Source organism: Fukomys damarensis, unplaced genomic scaffold (assembly GCF_012274545.1).
Source record: "Fukomys damarensis isolate Sample0158 unplaced genomic scaffold, DMR_v1.0_HiC HiC_scaffold_19, whole genome shotgun sequence".
Taxonomy (NCBI): domain Eukaryota; kingdom Metazoa; phylum Chordata; class Mammalia; order Rodentia; family Bathyergidae; genus Fukomys; species Fukomys damarensis.
In genome coordinates, this window is record NW_022900931.1 from 18,489,218 (window position 1) to 18,496,884 (window position 7,667).

Here is a 7,667-nt window from a genome sequence, read left to right on the forward strand (position 1 = left end):
GAAAAAAAAAAAAAAAAAAAAGAAATATAACCTGAATGTAGTCTGGGGAAAACTACAACAAACCCATACTAAGAGCATTCTATAGAATAGCTAGCTGTGCAGCAGTCTTCACAAGTGTCAGTGTCAGGAAATATAAAGAAAGACTGGGAATCGCTGAGATTAAAAAAGAATAAATAAGCAAATAACTAAAAGCCCAGGGAGGCTGAGGCAGAAACAACAGAAGTTCGAGAGTAGCTTGGACAATTTAGTGAGACCTTGTGTCAAAATAAGTTTTTATTTTTGATTCTTTTGAGACAGGATCTTGCTATGTAATTTAGGCTACTATTGAACTTACTATGTGTGACCTTGACTTTGTGAGGATTCTCCTGCCTCAGACTCCCAAGTGCTGGGATATGACACCATGTCCAGCTCAAAATAAAATTTTGAAAAAGGAATGGGTATGTAGCCCAGTAATCGATCACTTGCCTAGCACGTGTGAGACTCTAGGATAGATTCCTGGCATCACCACCAAAAAACAAACAAACAACTAAAGGAAAACAAAAACATAAATTAACAGCAGATAAAAAATTTGAAGGAAAAATATTAATAAAGTTAAAAATGACTACTGCATAATAAAAAAGAATCAACCCAATAAAAAAATCAACCCATATAATAAATGATAAATATGTATATTTACAACAATATAGTTTCAAGAATACAAGGAAAAATTGTGAAGTCACCAACAACTCTGTTAGAATCTGGTGAATCAGACTAATAATTCAAAAAACATGGAACATTTGAATAAGACAATGTAACAAACTTGATCAGTGTTTTTATCCCTATACACAAAAATTAGAGAATGTGTGTAGTTTTTTCAATCACACATAGACTATTTACAAAAGGAAAAATAAAGCCAAAGAAAGTGAAAAGACATAACAATGAATAGAAAATAAGGGAGGAACCAAAAAGAAGCAATAAAAAATTGAGAAGTTGACTTAATTTTTAAAGAAATTTAAATTTTCAATGAAAAATTGGTTTGCAGAATACTGTATACCACCAAACATTTGTGTAACGGTTGAAAAAATTCACTGTATACTCTCTAGTGGAAATGGATGGTGAAAAACACTTGAAATATATGGTAAAAACAGATTAAAAACACCGATGGGAAGAGTATACATGTGTGTCAACTTTAGCATAGTGATTCTTCTAGCTAAAAAGAAAGGAAAATGATGTGGGAAGGGTCAAGTGCTACAGTGTCTTATTTCTTAGGGAAAGTTAATATTTGTTAAGTCTGGCTTTTGTGTCTGTGGTTGATACATTATTCTTGCTACTCTTTGTGCCCTCCTTACTTCATTTTTTGAAAGTTAGAGGTGATTGCTTCTTGTGACTAAAGCAAAACATTTGGTTATAGAGAAGATGATAGCTCCTTCTGAGATAATATAGCCACAGTTATATAGCAGTTTTAATATTGACATATGATTTCACTGTATAAGAAAATACATTGTTTATCAAATCAAAAGAGTATGACTTCAGAGTTTGTATGGACCTGGTTGCTAGGTAGACTGATAACAGTTCTAAGATTCATGGTTAGTTGTCCATGACTATTACTAAGCCAAAAGAGCCAAAGAAAAGTAAGGCAAGAACGCATGTATTGTGATCAGATTAACATTTTGGCCTAATATTCAGCCTACATTTAAAACACCAGTTAAACTGGGCATGGTGGCACATGCCTGTAATCAAATACTCTGGGAGGCTGAGGCAAGTTCCAGCAGGGACTTGACAAATGAGCAATTTAGGGAGATCCTGTCTCAAAATAAAATAAAAAAGGTTTAAGCCAGGTGTGATGGCACATGCCTGTAATCCCAGCACTCAGGAGGCTGAGGCAGGAGGAGTTCGAGACCAGCCTGGGCTACATAGTGAGTTCCAGGTCTCAACCACATAGTGAGACCCTGTCTCAAAAAACAAAACCAAACAAACAAACAAAAAAAAAGGCCTGGGAATGTAGGGTTCAATCCCTACTACTGCTAGCAACAATAACAAACAACAGACCCACCTTTGAAGAGTCCAGAGTGAATAAGGATGCAGTCAGTTTTCAAATAAGATCTATTTTTGTTTACATACTTACTTCAAATACAACATGGGAGAAAAGTAGGAAATATGAAAGGAATTCAGAGGCAGAAAAACATCTCCACAGTGGGGCATTCTTGAAGGAAGCTTAAGAGGAAAATGAGTCAGATGGGAAGTCAGTGGTCAGCACTATTCAGATAGGAGGTAAAGGGAAACAAGGTCAGGATTAAGGATGAGGGAGTCTGGGGTCCTGGAGTAAATTTGATGAGATTAGAATACTTTTTTGTCCACTTTAACTAATTTCAAATTACTGTTCTTTAATTTTGTGGATTTTTTTTTCCCATGTGCTGATCTAAGGATTGAACCCAGGGCCTTGCATATGCTAAGCACTCACTAACTATTGACTTACTTCTCCAGTGCTGAAGTGCAGGCTGCACTACTTTATATAGAAGTCACTTTCCTGAGAAACGGGGGCCTAATATAGAGAGATTCATTTAGAGCTAAATTTCAATGCTAAAGGTAAAGAGGAAAATCCAATGTGAGGTAAAAATGTCATCTTGTTCAGAGAGATGTAAGAATCAATTCAGTTTTTTGGGAAGGGGTACCAGAGATCGAACTCAGACCTTGCACTTTTTTATTCAGCTTAATTTGTATTATTTGGGCATTCTGAGTTAGTTACCAGTCCAGGAAAACTCTTTTTTTACATTAATCTTGGGAGACGTGCTGCCATCCCTTACCACTGGCCCATTCCATCCTAGAAGCGTTCTCATTTCATGTCGCAAAGAATGAGCAGGACATCTTCAGAGAGGATATTTAGGAGCATGTCTCCTTTTCCAGAGTCACTGTGACAGACTGAATGGACTCATGAGAGATAATTGCTATGCCTTCATTACAGAACAGACTTACATTTATATAAAGAACAGAGCCACTCTAGTAACTCTTCAAGAAATAAGTAATAAGCATATCTTGCAAACAATATTTTAAAATGTCTTACCCTACTACATGTAAGTATCCTTAGTACTGCGTTGGCACATAGGAGAGGGCTCAAAACATGTCAGTTCCTTTGTCTTTTCTCTTTGGTTACAACCATACCTGGTATTTGTTCTAGTGCTTCTGTGGTTCTGTTTGATCCAAGAGTCTCTTTCCTCAGGGATTTCGCATGGGTTATCTTCCTTTTTAGTGAACCAATGTAAGAGTGACGAAATGAAGGAGAAGGGTGCCTAAGGCTAAATCCAAGACTCAAGTCCAAGAGCAAGCACAGTGTAGGAGGAGGTGGGAAACAGTGAGTGAAAACGCTTGGAAATAGAATTCAAAAGGGCAGGTGGAGGGCTGGGAAGGTAGCTCTGTGGTAGACACTTGCCTAACAAGCGGGGGGAGATTTTCACTTGTGACAGGAAGTGTAAGTTTTAAGCATTGTACATTTTAAGCAGTCCAAATGTCTAAAGTGTTGTTATATGCATATGTTTCCCCACCACCACCCTGGGGTAGTTAAAAAATGTTCAGCTATCAGGAACTCACCGATACTTGTCTACTTATATTTGTTCTGGATAAGTCAATATGTCACATGAAATATCTTCATGGATAGACTAAGAAACTTGATTTTTAAAAACTAAGAGCTTGAAATTGGCGTTCAACATAACTACTGATAGGAAATCACTGATTATGATAATTACTGATCTTATGAAAAACTTCAAAATTCACAAAAGTAGACGTGTGTGCGTGTGCACACGTGTACGTGTGTGTGTGTGTGTGTGTGTGTGTGTGTGCTCACGTACAGTATGGTGGATTGAATGCAGGTCCTTTTCACTGAACTATATCCCTGGCCCTTTTTTATTTTTAACTTTGAGACAAGATCTCACTGGGTTGCTCAGTTGTTCAGCTTGGCTCAAAATTGAGTTCCTCCTGCCTCAGCCTGCCAGAGTGCTGGGATCACAGACATGTGACAGCATACCTGGCTCAGAGCACAGTATAGTGAACTTTCATACGTGCATCACTCAAATGAAAACATTATCCCTATTTTGCCATTCGGGCTTCATCTTGCCCTCATTTCTGTCTTTTTGTTGCCAAAGTATTTTAAAGCAGATCCAAGACCTCTTGAGACTTTATCCTAGATATTTATAATTCGGATTTTTAATTGAATTATCAAATTAGTAGTTAACAGAAAACAGGATGTCTCAGGAAGCACCTAGTGAAGTGCAAAGTGCAGCAATTAATCTTTTCTCATCTAGAACAGCAGGGTTCCGGTAATACCAATTATGTTTAGAAGTGGAAATTTTTAAAAATCACCAACAAGGAAGCAATTTGAAGTATTCTTAAAGCCATAACTTCTGTTTTCCTTCCTCTTGACATACTCCCCGTGAACAACTGGCTCCTTCCCAGCATCTCCTCTCAGTGTGACCAGGATAAACGGAATTACACTCCTGAACTCAGCAAGGCGCTGGCCAGGTGCTGGGACACAGTTCCCAAAGAAGTTTGCATCTTTCCAGCCAAGTCTTGGCCCTTCCGTCTGGGAGACCCTGCCAGCCCTGTGCCCGTTATGTTAACGTCATTGTAGTCGTGCGTATGTCTGGTTTAAAAGAATTATCAGAGCCAGGCAAGGTGGTGCAGTCTGTAATTCCAGGTACTGGGAAGCAGAGGCAGGAGGATCCCTTGAGCCTAAGAGTTTGAAGCTGCCATGTGTTATGCTGAGCAACAGTCCACACGAGTTCACCATCAACATGGGCCCTCTCAGGAATGGGAGACCATGAGGGCTCGCATGCTGGTGAGCAGCAGTGAAATCACGCTGAGAACGGCTACTGTACCTCTGGTCAACATAACCAGAGCCTGTCTCTTAAAAAAAAAAAAGACTTTGTTTTAGTTTCCGATGAAAAATAAGTCTGAGAAATAAAACACCCAACATTGATGAAGATATATATATAATGGATATTCTCAAATATTTCTAGTGGGAGTACGTATGGCTTGATGCTTTAACCAAAACCAGCTTGACAGTAGTACTTGAATAACAAGTTTCAATATTTGAAATTTGATTATCAAGTTTCAACATTTAGAATTTGATAAGAAGCTTCAATATTTGATATTTTTGAATATTTGATACTGTTTGCCTGTTCGTAACTACAGTAAACAAGACCAAAAATGATTAGAGATGACCTTCCTTCTACCACTAGAGAGAATGCTACTCTATTGCATTCCTGCTTTTCCCTCCTCTTTTCCCTCGAAGTGGGGTCATTTTTGTCAGACTAGTGATGGACTTTTGAGATGCAGAAGTTTTGAGATGAGAACTTTTGAGATGAGAAGAAGTAGGAAGAAGATAAAAGCTAAAATTATCTGGGACATTTTAATAAATAATTGGTAGATGCTTAGCATCGTGGAGGTGGCCCAGGGTTGGATCCCTAGCACACCACAAAAACAACAAAACTAATCTAGTCAGGATAGGCGAGAGCGAAAGAGAAAGCAAGTTGAGAAAAGAGGAAGAAAGAATATAGGGATGTCATTTGTACTAAAAATACTCCAAAATAATGTGGGTTTGGAGAAAATTGAAGAAGATGTGAGATAAAAATGGGAGGCTAAGGCAGGAGGATTTTTGCGAGTTTGAGGCCAGCCTGAATTCCATAAGGAAATCCTGTCTCATAAAAACAAAAACTAAAAATAATAAAAATAAAAATTCAGTGGGGATTTAGCTCAGTGGCACTGTGCCTGTCTCTTAAGCACAAGGTCTTGAATTTGATCCCAAATACCAAAAAAAACAAAAACAAAAAAACAAACCCCAAAACCAAAACAAAAAAACTTACATTGCAAGATAATTAGCTCTGGTTCTTTTTCTGCCAAATTCATCTAGGTGCTAGGAAACAGAAGATAAATAAGACAGACATAAATGTCTGGATTGCGGCCAAACTGAGTTTTCACTTAGTAGTATTTATGAAGATATTTCCATCTTTATTTGAAAAATTTTCATTTTTATATTAGACATTTAAGTCAGCAGATATGAAAATGCCAGTGGCCAGGCTTATAAAACAGAGACAATAACAATACTAATGCCAAATATTTCTGTAGTTTAGAGCCTAAATGGTACACCATCATGTATAAGAAGAGAAATGAAGCAATATTAAATTCACTTTACAGTAAAACCTTTTCAATATTCAGCGCAGCACCACTATTTTTACTTAGAAGAATGTTTCCATGCACATATTTGAGTATATGCCAAGTTCCAAGTTCCATTGTTATGAGAAGTGGACAAAAATAAAAAAACAAAGTTTACCTAAGGCCTTTACAATTGTCTGCACCACATTTGAAACTGAGAAGTAACACACCGAGCAAAAAATTTGAGGCAATATCAATATCAGAGAAGGTACAGCATCTCAAAGTTTAAAAGCAGGAAAGGGTTCCCGTTTCCAAAAAGCAATTATCAGGCTAGGAACGCATTTCTGCATCACCATGCACTGTACATCAGCAATACAAATAGTTAATGAGTTACTTGCCGAAGTTAAACACCCAGGTAGAATTGCAAGCCTTAGGTCATGTTCCACCTTCCAGCTTTCTATCGGGTTACTTGGAAGTTAAGATTTCTTTCAAACTGTTCATTGACTTCACAGTAACCAATTCGTCACAGCCCAAAATAAATAGACTGAACTTTAAAAAGTCAACACAATTAAAATGCTTTTCATAATTGCTAATAACCTGTATTTGTGTCAACAATGTAGTGAGCAATAAAGTCAATTATCAGCTCTGCTTAGCAAATCTGTAACCTTACGGAAAAAGTTCTTCTTAGCAACCCAGCACATTAAGTATGTCATGGTTGACTTTGCCAAAATGTACTAGTTACTCAAAACTTAACTCCAACTTTACAATGAGGAGAAATATTTATGATTCATTTAATTAATCAACTCAAGTCACCTTTTCTGTGCTTACTATGTGTCAGACATTGTGCTAGATAAGGAATACAAAAACAAAGAAGATGAAATTTTTATTCTTTTTTTTATTGAGTTTATTGGTACAATCTAGGTATACAATACAGTTACATTCATTATTGGGATCCTGTACCTTTACATGATAGGTCTTGATTCTCAGTTTTTCCCCTTGTCCCTGCCCTCCCTTCACCCCTCCTCCCCTCCCCATTTACAAACACTTTATTTCCAGTTTTTCAATTTCTCATATTTTTTTCCTCTCCCTCATTACCTTTCCCCCACCCCTCCCACTCTCCCTACACCTTTAGCCCTTTACTTCCTATTTCACATTATTAATTATCTCATTAGGATCCTGTGTACTATTATAGTGTTTCACACCAGAGAAACTATTCGGTATTTCAGTTAAAGAAATTTCTATATGAACTTTAAAAATAGGAAATCCTAAAATAAAGCTAAAAAGGAAAGTAAAAGAGAAAAGGCAATAACGTAAGATTAAAATAATCCTTAATTCTGAAGATGAAAATAGTCCCTGAACATATTTAAATTGCTCCTTGCTCTTGTAGTCTTATCTATTCTTTTTTTCATTATTAAGAGAATAATTCATTAGTTTCTGTAATCAAACCCACGTAGATATGACCTTACATATTTAATACAGTGTGTTACCCCTGTACAAATGGAAAAATAAAATAAAAATAAAAATAAAAAAATTAACATGTCTAG

General features: G+C 36.8%; 1 long non-coding RNA gene across 1 annotated transcript in view; it reads right to left on the reverse strand.

Moving 5' to 3' along the window:
* The window catches only part of LOC104856190, a 34,699-nt gene that overhangs the window by 6,930 nt on the left and 20,102 nt on the right, over window positions 1-7,667 (reverse strand). Inside the window, exon 3 of the long non-coding RNA XR_778576.2 lies at window positions 5,835-5,884. This is a non-coding gene — a long non-coding RNA (uncharacterized LOC104856190). The remainder of the gene's footprint in view (window positions 1-5,834; window positions 5,885-7,667) is intronic.